This window comes from Malaclemys terrapin, chromosome 12 (assembly GCF_027887155.1).
Source record: "Malaclemys terrapin pileata isolate rMalTer1 chromosome 12, rMalTer1.hap1, whole genome shotgun sequence".
Classification (NCBI taxonomy): Eukaryota; Metazoa; Chordata; order Testudines; family Emydidae; genus Malaclemys; species Malaclemys terrapin.
The window spans coordinates 46972507-46986420 of record NC_071516.1 but is presented as its reverse complement, the minus strand read 5'-3'; positions in this window follow the sequence as shown (position 1 = coordinate 46986420).

Here is a 13914-nt window from a genome sequence, read left to right as displayed (position 1 = left end):
ATGTATAAGTGAGACCCATCAGCATATTCTTCAACAGTTCGGGACCCATTCCCAGAGACCGAAGAGGCAGGCACAGCTCATAGTACAAAAACCATTGAAAGATGGCACCAAATGTGGATGGAAGCAAAGGGTCTGCTGGGCTGCGAAGCGATGCATGGCGGGGCATTGGGACAGGACCCCGGGTGCCCCACGGCCCCCCTCCCTCTTCCCACAAGCCACAGCAGCAGAAGAGGAAGAGGTGCTTTGTGGGTTAGCTGCCCAGAGTGCACTGCTCTGAATGCCGCTGCACTTGCTGCAAGTGTGGCCACTCCATTGCGCTGGCAGCTGACAGTGTGAACACACAACAGCGCTTTCCCTGCAGCGCTCTCTGGGGGGCGCTGTTACTCCCTGCACTGTACATCTGCAAGTGTAGACATAACCTCAGTCCTGGGGGTTTTGTACAGCTGCCCCGGGGGCTTTGCTCGCTGTGTCTCTCATGGCGCAGTAATAAACAGCAGAGTCGCTCACTTGGCTGGAGTTTTTCTCCAGGTGGAAGGATTTGGAGTCTTTCTGGTGATTTGCAGAGAACCCTCGCCTGCGTCTCTTCTCCTCTTCCCCCGATGCTTCATATTGTGTCAGCAGCAGGCGAGGGGTGTCATGGGGATACTGCTCGTACCAGAAGAGATACTGAACGCCAGAGGAATTATAAGTGCAGGGGAGAAGCACAGGTTTTCCTTCCTGGATGGTAACGGTGCGTTGGGGTTGCATTGTTGGGTTTGCATAGGTGCTTTCTGCAAAAGAAAACAAATTTTGCTAATTGGTTATGGCTGGAATTTTCATAGGTTAAGACAGGTGGCGTCCCAAATTTCCCTGTAGAAGGGCTCCTCATTGCCTTAAAATCTTTTCAAAATCTCAGACACACAGGACATTATCATAATAAAATATCCTTTCTAGTGTATCCCATTTGCAAAGATCTCCCTCAATTTACTTCCACAATTACCTACCTTTCCCTCAAAAACCATGGTGCCCAGCTTCCTTCGATTGTTGAAAATTATTTACATTACAAATAAAGAACCATTTACACAAAAGGAAGGAATCCCATCTCTCTTTTTCGTTCTACTTGATGAATAATTGTAAGTCCACACCTTATCCATCCCCCATTTAGGATCTTTCCCAGAGATCAGAGTTTCCAATTTGGCCATTGGCAGGTAGAGAAGTGTAAGTAATACACTAGAATAGATTAAATGAAATAAGGATAGAATAGAACTACCAATTATGAAATGGATATAAAATAGTTAATGCCCCAGAATTAAACCATACTCACTTAAAACAAAAGGCAGTACAATCAGCAAAAAGAAAATGAGGTATTTTCATGGTCATGATTGGTATTTTAATAATCCTCATCCCCGATCATATACACAGAAAGGAAGCCGTGTCTTTTTCCTTCCCCAGATAAAAACAAGGAAAAAGTGAGACTATTGTAATTGGGGTGATGTATTTAACACCTATATTGCATACCTGGAGCGTCTCATTCTGCAAGCCTTGTGCAAGTGTGTCTTTCTTCTTGTGAGCATTTCTCCTTGAATTCCTTCTCACGGTCTCTGAGCTGCAGAAGGAGGTGGGGACTGTAGAAGGCAGAGTTCAGAAACGAATAGGGGCTGAGATACTGTGTGTATCATTGATAGAGGGGATGTATTTTGCGGGTGCAACACTGCCACCTAGTGAGCAAATGAGTGAATGGGTGGGGGATGTCTTGCCCACTGACTCCCGTGGCGCTGCATGACCTGAGAATGAATGACCTGAGAGTTTGAAGTTTTAACCCTTGATATTAAGGTATTTCAAAGACGGGGAGAGCCATTTATAAGGGTTTTCATTAGAGCTGGAATAATTAGATTTTTATGGGTAAATGTTGATTTCACCGGGCACATACAAACCAACTAAAATATTTCCATCGATGATGATTGAAATGTGCAGAGAGGCAAAGTAAGAAAAGACGCTGCTTGAGAACTTATTAGAGTTGGATTTGAGGATGTTTATTTTGAAAAATTCCGCATGTCATGGTCACACTTTGTGTTTAATGGTTATAAAGATTTAGCTTTCTGAATCTTCTAGCCAACAGTCATTACATAATTGACCCCCAATTGTCTGACTCCCACATAATTTCCTGCAACTGTGAAAATTTAAATCAATAAAAACGTTTAAAATCCAGAATTTTGCACAACTGTGAAAATTTAATCTGACACAGAATGAAAAATGCTTAAAATAAACTGATATGACTCTTTCTCTATATATATATATAGATAGTTTCATAATATCAATGTTTTATTTTAAGATTTTTTTTCCATTCTGTGTCAAGTTTCATTTAAATTAAATATAAAAATCGAATTATGCCAACCCTACTTATTTTAGCTCATGGAAATGCCTTCACATGGCCATCAGTTACCCTGTTGAATTTCATTGCTATAAGATATAATTGATGTGAAGACTTAAGCAGCATTTTAAAAGGATTATTGTATTCTAATTTATTCTTGTCCTTTCCTCTGTCGTGTTCTAATTTGTTTATCCCCATCTCGATGACAATGATGGTGATGCTTAGCTGTTATATAGTGTTTTCATCTCTAGATCTCAAAGTGCTTTACAAAGGTGGTTTGCAATTTTATCCCTATTTTACAGAGAGGGAAAGTGAGGCATCAGAAGGCGGTGATGTGACTTGTGCAAGGTTACCCAGCAGGCAGGTGGCAGAGCCAGGAATTCAACCTCTGGTCTCCTGAGTTCCAGATCAATGCCCTGTCCAGGCTCTACAGAGTTACGAACACCTCAGAGGTTCTACTATATTGCATCTCATTATCTAAGAATGATGAGAATATTCATAATTACATTAGCAAGGCTTCTAGATGTCTGGGCTGGCTATAAATTTGCCTGCTTTGGGGTATAGACCAAGCCTCTAGCCAATGGGAGAAAGGAAGAAATTTTCCATAGAGCCAGATTATCCCACTTCCGAGGGTTTTGTGCCTTCCCCAGTGTCATTGTTTGGACACTTGCAGCAAGAGGAGACTGTTTTGAATCTGGCCTGATCCAGCCAGGGAACACCTATAGTTCTAAGTTGTTGGCAAACACTGAATAGGTTTTTGTGCTGCCAGTGGGTGTGTGCAAAACCCTCAAAGATTGTTTCATTGAGTTGTGCCAGAGGCACCCAGAACGTCCACAGACAACTGTCTCACTTTTAAGTGTCTTATGTCTCTCTGTGTTTCTGAGTCACTGGGTGGGTTTCCTGAGGAAACTGGTAATATTGGGGAGTAATTAATGCCCACTCTCAACACCCCTAGCCTCTGAAATTTTGTCTCCTAGGGAAAGGGAAAATGTTTGGTTTTACCTCTTTTGGGAGGCATGGGTGTGATGGGTGGGACCCCCTTGGATGTCATCTAGGGTGCTGGGACATCCCTGAATCAGACTGTTCTGCCAGCCTGGGACCCCTGAAACCCGGTCCTGCTAAACCAGGCACTAAAGCCTCCTCCAACAAAGTTGACAGGGGGGCCACACCCAGCTGCACAGAGAGGCAGAGAGCTGCTCTGAGAAGGTTCATCTTAAGGGGCTTTCCACAGTACCCAGATGCCCGCCTCCCTTTGGAGTACAAGCCCAAAAGTATATGAAATTCGCCTCTTCCCTCAATGTGGAAGAGCGTATGCACAGTTTCCCCTCACACCGCGCCACCCCAGTTAGAAAACACATAAATTGGGTTATATTATAAACCAGAAATAAGATTATTAAATATGAAAAGGTGTATTTTAGGTGATCAAAGAGGTAGCAAAAAAACCCCAACAAAGTAGGTTACTAAGAAAATAATGCAAAGCAGGCAATCTAAGCTAGTTACAAACTGGTTACAAATAATGATTTCTCCCCCTAGTTATTGTTTCAGGTAGAGTCCATCACAGGACAGGTAACTCTTAGGGCAGTGGTTCTCAAACTTGGGCCGCCGCTTGTTCAGGGAAAGCCCCTGGTGGGCCCGGCCGGTTTATCTACCTGCCGTTTCCGCAGGTTTGGCCGATCGTGGCTCCCACTGGCCACGGTTTGCTGCTCCAGGCCAATGGGGGCGGCGGGAAGTGGTGGCCAGGACATCCCTCAGCCTGTGCCTCTTTCTGCAGCTTCCAGATTGCAATAGCCACCGGCTTCTCCACTGGCAGGGCAGTTCTCAATCTCGTGTCCTTGCGCTGCAGGGTGAGGGCAAGCTCAGCACACAGTCCCATGAATGTGGCTTTCCTCATGCAAAAGTTCTGCAGCCACTGCTCATCATCCCAGACGTGCATCAGGATGTGATCCCACCACTTGGTGCTTGTTTCCCGAGCTGAAAGCGGCATTTCACGATGGTGAGTGTGACGGTTTGGATCACAGAAAACCCCTTGGGAACTGCCAGCTGATGTGCTGAGACTACCTCTGAGCCGTTTTCCCTGCCAGAATGAGATTTCAGAACACTGCCTGGTTTGAGCCAGACATGCTTGCTGGCTACAAACACAGACCCAGGTCTGAACCACATCACACAAACTGCAAGCTTAACTGAAAGTAGCTTAAGAAGTGTTCCTATCTCTTACACTCAGATGCCCAACTCCCAGTGGGGTCCAAATCCCAAATAAATCTGTTTTACCCTCTGTAAAGCTTATACAGGGTAAACTCATAAATTGTTCGCCCTCTATAACACTGATAGAGAGATATGCACAGCTGTTTCGCCCTCCTTCCCCAGGTATTAATACATACTCTGGGTTAATTAGTAGGTAAAAAGTGATTTTATTAAATACAAAAAGTAGGATTTAAGTGGTTCCAAATGGTGACAGACAGAACAAAGTGATTTACCAAGCAAAATAAAATAGAACATGCAAGTCTATGCCTAATTCTGTATGAAAACTGAATACAGATAAAACCTCACCCTCAGCGATGTTCCAGTAAGCTTCCTTTTACAGACTAGTCTCCTTCTAGTCTGGGTCCAGCTATCACTCACACCCCCTGTGGTTACTGTCCTTTGTTCCAGTTTCTTTCAGGTATGTTTGGGGGTGGAGAGGCTATCTCTTGAGGCAGCTGAAGACAAAATGGAGGGGTCGCCCAGGGGTTTAAATAGACTTTCTCTTGTGGGTGGACACCCCTCCCTCCCCCTGTGTAGCATCCCAGCTACAAGATCGAGTTTTGGAGTCACATGGGCAAGTCACATGTCTAGGCATGACTCAGAAATTACAGGTAGCAGCCATGGTTCACAGGGTACAAAATATATTGGAAGGACATCACAGGTCATGCTGGTGAGGCAGTGGTACTATATATGAAAGAAAGCACAGAATCAAATGAAGTAAAAAATTTAAATGAACCAAACTGTACCATAGACTCTCTATGGATAGTAATTCCATGCTTGAATAATAAGAATATAGCAGTAGGGATATATTACAGACCACCTGACCAGGATGGTTGTATTGACTGTGAAATGCTCAGGAGATTAGAGAGTCTATTAAAATAAAAAAACCTCAGTAATAATGGGTGGGGTTCAACTATCTCCATAATGACTGGATACATATCACCTCAGGAGGGGATGCAGAGATAAAGTTTCTTGACACCTTAAATCAGTGGTTCTCAAACGAGGGGCGCCGCTTGTTCAGGGTAAGCACCCTGGTGGGCTGGGCTGGTTTGTTTACCTGCCGCATCTGCAGGTTCAGATGACAGCGGCTCCCACTGGCCGTGGTTCACCGCTCCAAGCCAATGGGGGCTGCAGGAACCGCAGCAAGCACGTCTCTCGGCAGACGCCGCTTCCCACAGCCCCCATTGGTCTGGAGCAGCAAACCGCGGCCAGTGGGAGTCACGATCTGCTGAACCTGCGGATGCGGCAGGCAAACAAGCTACTCACTCCGGAGTGCCTTTAACCTTCCTCTCAAGTCGTTGGTAGTAACTACAGTCAGAGAGCAAATACTGTGCTAGACGGATGTCTGGTCTGTGCCACACCTGTAATTCCAATATTTCTATCTTTCCTGACTTCACTTCAATTTCTGGATCACTGCATTTCTGAAACCAGCAAAACCTTCACACAACAGACACAAGGGCAGTTATGGGAGGTAGAAAATGTTGAAAAATTAATGGACATTTATATTCTGTTTCCTCCAGGAATGTGGAACATTTTAGTTTTTTAGAGACCCCCAATGTCCTAGTTTAAGGGCTCGGATCCTCAGCTGACAGGAACCAGGGCAGCTCAGCTGACTCCTGGGCAATTCCTCGCTGGTTTTAAGCATTTTGAGGAACTGGATCATTTGCTTCCACTGAGCTCCAGGCAGTACCAGCAGTCTGGGGTCTGGCCCGTTCACCTCATTGGAGCGCTGCACAGTCACACCCGCGGCGTGGGATTCACTGACTCCACTGGCGCTGTGCAGAGTCTGTTCCTCTGGGGCTCTGACCCACACCTCCTTAGTGCCGCCTCCTCTTCCCCCAGCGGGTTTCTGTGCAGCGACCCTGCTGGGTGCAATCACTGTGTCGCGCATGGCGCAGTAATAGACGGCGGAGTCGCGCAGTTCGCTGGAGCTTTTCTTCAGGTGGAAGGTCTTCCCCTGATTGTCGGGTGTGGCGGAGAACCCCCGCCGGCTCCTTCTCTCCTCCTCATCGGACGCTTCATATTGTGTCAGAAAGAGGCGAGGGGCTTCATTTGGGCGCTGCTCGTACCACCAGAGCGTAGGAGTACTGTAGGAAGTGTCATAATCATAGATGCATTTCAGCAGCACTGGTTCCCCTTGGGATACAGTCACTCGGTCATCAGGTTGTGTCACTGACTCTCCATTAGCCCCTTCTGGTGAAAAATAGAAGTTTACATAGACACACAAACGGTTCTTGGCTTTAACCTGCAATGTTTATTTATCTCCCAAGCTTCCAGAGATTGGAGGGAGAGGACGGTTTATAAACAAATGGTTACAAAAATAAAGTAGGGCTAACTCCGCATCGCCTGGAACTGGATGCAACTTAACCCTCACCATTTACACCAGATGCCATCTGGCCCCATACAGAGCTGAAATGGTGCAGACACGCTACTCACCCAGAATCGGAAGTAGTGTAAGAACAGACACCCAGGGGAGGAACATATTTCAGGGATGAAGTGGGATGGAAACTTCTTCCCACAGCCCAAGAAAGAATCTTCTTCCTCGCCTTCCCCAGCTGTGCGGAGGAGCTGGGAGGGAGAGGTTTTACTCAGGGAGGTGATGCCTTAAATACACAGGCTGCTCTTTGCTCACTGGCGCTGGTTTCCTCTGCTGAGTGACTGGTGCTAACCACTCAGGCAGTCCGCTACTGCCCCCGCACTCGGCTCCCTGGCTGCTGCACAGAGCTGGAGGGGAAGAGGGGGAGGAGAAATTGCGGGGACGGGGGGATCCGAGACCAAGTTACACAGCGGGGCTCTGAACTGCCAGCCTGTGACAGCTCTGCCCGAGAGGCCAGTCAGTGGTAAAACAGCGGCCCCTTGTGGAGGAAGTTTCGATAAGCAGCTCACAGCCGCATCTGCTCCAACCCCTCAGACAGAGACCAACACCTACAAGATCTTCACCAAGCATTCTCAAAACTAGGATACCCACACAAGGAAATAAAGAAACAAATCAACAGAGCCAGACGTGTACCCAGAAACCTCCTGCTACAAGACAGGCCCAAAAAATAAACCAACAGAACTCCTCTGGCCATCACCTACAGTCCTCAGCTTAAACCTCTCCAACGCATCATCAGTGATCTACAACCCATCCTGGACAATGATCCCTCGCTTTCACAGACCTTGGGAGGCAGGCCAGTCCTCGCCCACAGACAACCCACCAACCTTAAGCATATTCTCACTAGCAACCACACACCGCACCATAACAACTCTAACTCAGGAACCAACCCATGCAACAAACCTCGATGCCAACTCTGCCCACATATCTACACCAGCAACACCATCACAGGACCTAACCAGATCAGCTACAACATCACCGGCTCATTCACCTGCATGTCCACCAATGTTATATATGCCATCATGTGCCAGCAATGCCCCTCTGCTATGTACATTGGCCAAAGTGGACAGTCACTACGCAAGAGGATAAATGGACACAAGTCAGATATCAGGAATGGCAATATACAAAAACCTGTAGGAGAACACTTCAACCTCCCTGGCCATACAATAACAGATGTAAAGGTAGCCATCTTACAGCAAAAAAACGTCAGGACCAGACTCCAAAGAGAAACTGCTGAGCTCCAATTCATTTGCAAATTTGACACCATCAGATCAAAGACTGTGAATGGCTATCCAACTACAGAAGCAGTTTCTCCTCCCTTGGTGTTCACGCCTCAACTGCTAGCAGAGCATCTCACCGTCCCTGATTGAACTAACCTCGTTATTTCCACACTGATTTATACCTGCCTCTGGAAATTTCCATTACTTGCATCTGAAGAAGTGAGGTTCTTACTTATGAAAGCTTATGCTCCCAATACTTCGGTTAGTCTTAAAGGTGCCACAGGACCCTTTGTTGCTTTTTACAGCTCACAGTGTTTTTCTTGTCTTTACTCCAGTCGGACTATCCCGTTTTTAATAACTGCACAATCTGCCTGATGCTCTAGGAAAGGATTCAGGGTCAATCCCCCAGCTGCAGTAAATCAGTGTAAATCCGCTGGAATCACTCGAGCTCCACCAATCCGCTGTGTCTCTAGCTCAGAATGTTCACAATAATTGGGAAAAAAAGATTCTAGTCTGAAAGTGCAGGAAGGATTCAGTGACACAGGGCACAGACGTGGCTGCACCATCCTTGTCTTTCCGAGGCCAGTTTTTGCACTTTTTTTATGTTGCTAAATCCCTTCAACTTTTCCTCTCTAGCATCTAGCCCCGTTTAGAACTGCCCAAAGGCATGTGTCCAATGGCAGATGCTTTGGCTTCATTCTGCTTACATGTCCCGGCTATTTCCATCTCCTTTTCTGGATAAATTTGGGAATAAGGAGTTGTTCAGCTACTTGATAATTCTCACCGTTTGTTATAAATCCATACTTTTTAATAACGAATGGTTTCCTGGGTTATTCCTTCTGAAAGCCTTTAGATGGCTGTTTGTAACTGTGTGGATTTCCAATTTTCATATTAATAGGTTAAGGTGTAAATCACATTTGAGTTGAAGGTTGCTAGTTTGATCTATAAGTGGGAGATTTTCGAGGATCAAATCTTATTAAAGTTGGTAAATGTTTCATGGGAATTCATTATCAAGTTAGACAATAACCCTTTGGAACTCATTGCCAGCAGATACCCAAGTGAGTCCAAAAGTTTACCACGATAAATAAACCTTGGGACATTATTATAGATTTAAAAAACCCTTTCAGAGTTTCATTAAAATTGACTTTACAATTTGGAAGGTTAAGGAGATCCTTCTACTTCAAGACATAAATCCATGACTTATTGTCAATGGTTAGGATGAAAGCATCTGCAAGGGAAGTTCTCATTACTACCCACTTCCACTTTCCTCTGAAGCAGCTGGTAGTAGCTGCAGTCAGAGCAAATACTGCGCTAGATGACTGTCTGCCGTAAACCAGACTGTAATTCCAATGTTCCCATTGTTCCTGACTTCGCTTCTATTTCTGGATGTTTCATTTCCGAAACCAGCAAAACCGACACACAACAGGCACCAGGGAAGTTAGCCGAGTGAGGAATTGTGGAAAAATTAATTTTCGGGATTTATATTTTGTGTGTTCTGTTGGGAATATGTAACTAATATTTGAGTGTCGCTAGAGACCCCAATGTCCTAGTTTAAGGGCCCGGATCCTCAGCTGATAGGAACCAGGGCAGCTCAGCTGACTCCTGGGCAATTCCTCGCTGGTTTTAAGCATTTTGAGGAACTGGATCATTTGCTTCCACTGAGCTCCAGGCAGTCCCAGCAGTCTGGGGTCTGGCCCGTTCACCCCATTGGAGCGCTGCACAGTCACACCCGCGGGGTGGGATTCAGTGACTCCACTGGCGCTGTGCAGAGTCTGTTCCTCTGGGGCTCTAACCCACACCTCCTTAGTGCCGCCTCCTCTTCCCCCAGCGGGTTTCTGTGCAGCGACCCTGCTGGGTGCAATCACTGTGTCGCTCATGGCGCAGTAATAGACGGCGGAGTCGCGCAGTTCGCTGGAGCTTTTCTTCAGGTGGAAGGTCTTCCCCTGATTGTCGGGTGTGGCGGAGAACCCCCGCCGGCTGCTTCTCGCCTCCTCATCCGATGCTTCATATTGTGTCAGCAAGAGGCGAGGGGCTTCATTTGGGTGCTGCTCGTACCACCAGAGCGTAGGAGTACCATAGGAAGTGACATAGTCATAGATGCATCTCAGCAGCACTGGTTCCCCTTGGGATACTGTCACTCGGTCATCAGGCTGTGTTACTGACTCTCCATTAGCCCCTTCTGGAAACAAAATAGAACTTTACGTAGAGACACAGACGGCTCTTGGCTTCAACCTGCAATGTTTATCTACCTCCCAAGCTTTCGGAGACTGGAGGGAGGGGAAGGTTTATAAACAAATGGTTACAAAAAGAAAGTAGGGCTAACTCCGCATCGCCAAGAACTGGATGCAACTTAACCCTAACCCCACCATTTACACCAGATGCCACCTGGCCCCATACAGAGCTGAAATGGTGCAGACACGCTACTCACCCAGAATCGGAAGTAGTGTAAGAACAGACACCCAGGGGAGGAACATATTTCAGGGATGAAGTGGGATAGAATTTTCGTCCCAAAGCCAGGAACGAAGTTGCTTCCTCGCCTTCCCCAGCTGTGCGGAGGAGCTGGGAGGGAGAGGTTTTACTCAGGGAGGTGATGCCTTAAATACACAGACAGCTCTTTGCTCACTGGCGCTGCTTTCCTCTGCTGAGTGACTGGTGCTAACCACGCAGGCCGTCCGCTACTGCCCCCGCACTCGGCTCTCTGGCTGCTGCACAGAGCTGGAGGGGAAGGGGGGAGGAGAAATTGCGGGGACGGGGAGATCCGAGACCAAGTTACACATCGGGGCTCTGAACTGACAGCTCTGCCCGAGAGGCGAGTCAGTGGTAAAACAGCGGCCCCTTGTGGGGAACGTGGGGGACATTTTCTCTAAACCGCTCAGCGTGTTTTTCTTAGTCGGACTATTCCGTGTTCAATTACTGCAAAATCTGCCTGATGTCAAGAAAAAGGAATTCGGGTCAATCCCGCAGCTGGAGTAAATCAGTGCAGTTCCCCTGGGATCATTTGAGCTACACCAAACCCCTGTATACTAGCTACACTGTGCTGAAGAATTGGGAAAAAAGGATTCTAGTCTGAAAGTGCAGGAAGGGGTCACAATCAAATGTCACACAGGGCACAGACGTGGCTGCACTATTCCTGTCTTTTCTAGGCCAGTTTTTACACGTTTTGTATGCTGCTAAATCCCGTACACTTTCTCTCTATCATCTAGCCCCGTTTAGACCTGCCAAAGGTATGTGTCCATTGGAAGATGTTTTGGCTTCATTCTTCATACGTGTCCCGGCTATTTCCATCTTATTCCCAAATTTATCCAGATAATAAGGAGTTGTTCAGCTATCTGGTAAATCTCACCATTTGTTGTAAATCCATACCTAATTGTCTCCTGCCCTATTGCCTTTGAAAGCATTTAAATGTCCGTTTGTAACTGTGAGGATTTCCAGCTTTCACATTGATAGGTTTAAGTGGAAGTAACATTTGAGTTGAAGGTTGGTAGGTTGGTCTATAAGTGGTAGATGTTCGTTGAACAAATCTTATCTAAGCTGGTAAATGTTACATGGAAATTCATTATCGAGGTAACCAATGACCCTTTAGAACTCATTGCCACCAGATTTACGCCTAGTCTACAGTACTAGCTAGGTCAAAATAAGCTGCATTTTGTCAGTTTTATAATGAATGCGTCCACACCACCCAGCCAGTCCTGCCGACCTAAAGGGCTCTTAAAATCGACTGCTGGCGTCCACCTGGATGAGAGGCATAGCACTAAGTTTGACGTTTCATCAAATTTGAGGTAGCGTAGACACAGCACTGTGCAATTCTATAGTATTTGCCTGGGGGAGGTGTCCCAGAGTGCACCTATGTGATCACTCTGTGCTCCTATGTGATCACTCTGGACAGCACTTTCAACACGGCTGTACTAGCCAGGCACACAGGAAAACCCTTGGGAACTTTTGAATTTCATTTCCCGTTTGGTCAGCGTGGCGAGCTCTGCAGCACAGGTGACCATGCAGTCCCAGGGTCGCAATCGAGCTCCAGCATGGCGTGAACGGGAGATGCTGGATCTGATCGCTGTGTGGGGAGAAGACTCTGTGCCAGCAGAACTCCAAACCAGCAGAGGAAATGCTGACATTATGCACAAATCTCACAGGACATGGTGGACAGAGGCTACATCAGGGATGCATAGCAGTGCCGCGTGAAAATTAAGGAGCTCAGGCAAGCCTACCAAAAGACAAAGGAGGCAAACAGTCGCTCTGGGTCAGAGCCCCATACATGCCGCTTCTATAATCAGCTGCATTCCAATCTGGGGGGAACCCTACCAATACCCCCAACACTCTCCATGGACATTGGCAAGGTGGCAGCCTCGGATAACACAGAGAAGGATTTTGTGGATGAGGAAGAGGAGGAGGAGGAGGAGAATGCGCAGCAGGCAAGCGGAGAATCCATTCTCCCTGGCAGCCAGGACCTTTTCATCACCCTGGAGCCAATACCCTTCCAAGGCAGGTTCCCGGACCCTGAAGGTGGAGAAGGCCCTCTGGTGAGCGCACATTTGTAATGACACTACAAGGGTTAAATGCAATTGTGTTTAATGTTTGATATGCCCTGAACAATTGGGATGCATTTGCAGTCAGTCTTGCTATTTGAAAAGTCTGTTTACGTGTCCGGAGATGGAGCGGGAATCCACCAGGGACATCTCCATGAAGCTCTCCTGGAGGTACCCTGAAAGCTTTTGCAGAAGGCTTATGGGGAGGGCTGCCTCATTCCGTCCTCCACGGAAGGACACTTTACCACGCCAAGCCAACAGCAAGTAGCCTGGAATCATTGCAGCACAAAGCATGGCAGTGAATGGTCCTGGGTTTGGGGCACATTCGTGCAGCATGCTCTCTTTATCTTGCTCTCTCAATCTCACGAGGGTGATATTGCTCATGGACACCTGGTTGAAGTAGGGAAAGTTTTGTAATAGAGCAGTGATCCACTCTGTTAGCTGATCCCCGACACTTTAGACCCCGGTCATGATGGGATGTTTGTGCATGGCTAGAAGGAATCATCCTGTAGAATAGCCATGCTGAGGGGGAAGAGTGTGTGTGTGGAATCCACACTGACAGTGCACGTGGTGCACATCCACCCCAAAACTGCAGCCCCTCCTTTTAAACAGCAAACATAACCAGCCTTGGTTGCTATGGGAAAGGAGGACACTGCAGTTTGAAACCATTTCCAAATGTTATGAAGGCGGAAGAAGCCAACCCAACATACCCTTTGGCTTACCATGGCTGCCTGCAAACCGAATTCTGTTGCCCAGCCGTGTGTGATGTGTCACCAGATCAGCAGGAGATCAATTTAAAAGGCAAAATGCGACCTTGTGCCTAAAACACATGTGCTGTCTGTGGTGAATCGCTTCATTCACTGTGAAAGAGTCTCCCTTTTGTTCTCAGAAATGTATCTTCTGTAAAGTCTACTCTCCCTTTTTATTTCCCCTGCAGCTGCAAATGTTTCTATGCTCCCTGCATCAACTCCAGCCCTGAGGTTATCGCACTCGCAATGACATGCATTCAGAGCGCATGCAGTCCTCCTGCACTGATAGGGCACAGCTGAATGCATGGAGGCATTTGGTGGCAGAGGACAAGAAAGCATACAGTGAGCGTGATCAGAACATGCAGGAGGAGATGCTGAGGCCAATGGGGGAGCAAACGGACATGATGAGGCATCTGGAGCTGCAGGAAAGGAAACTAGAGTACCCCCGCTG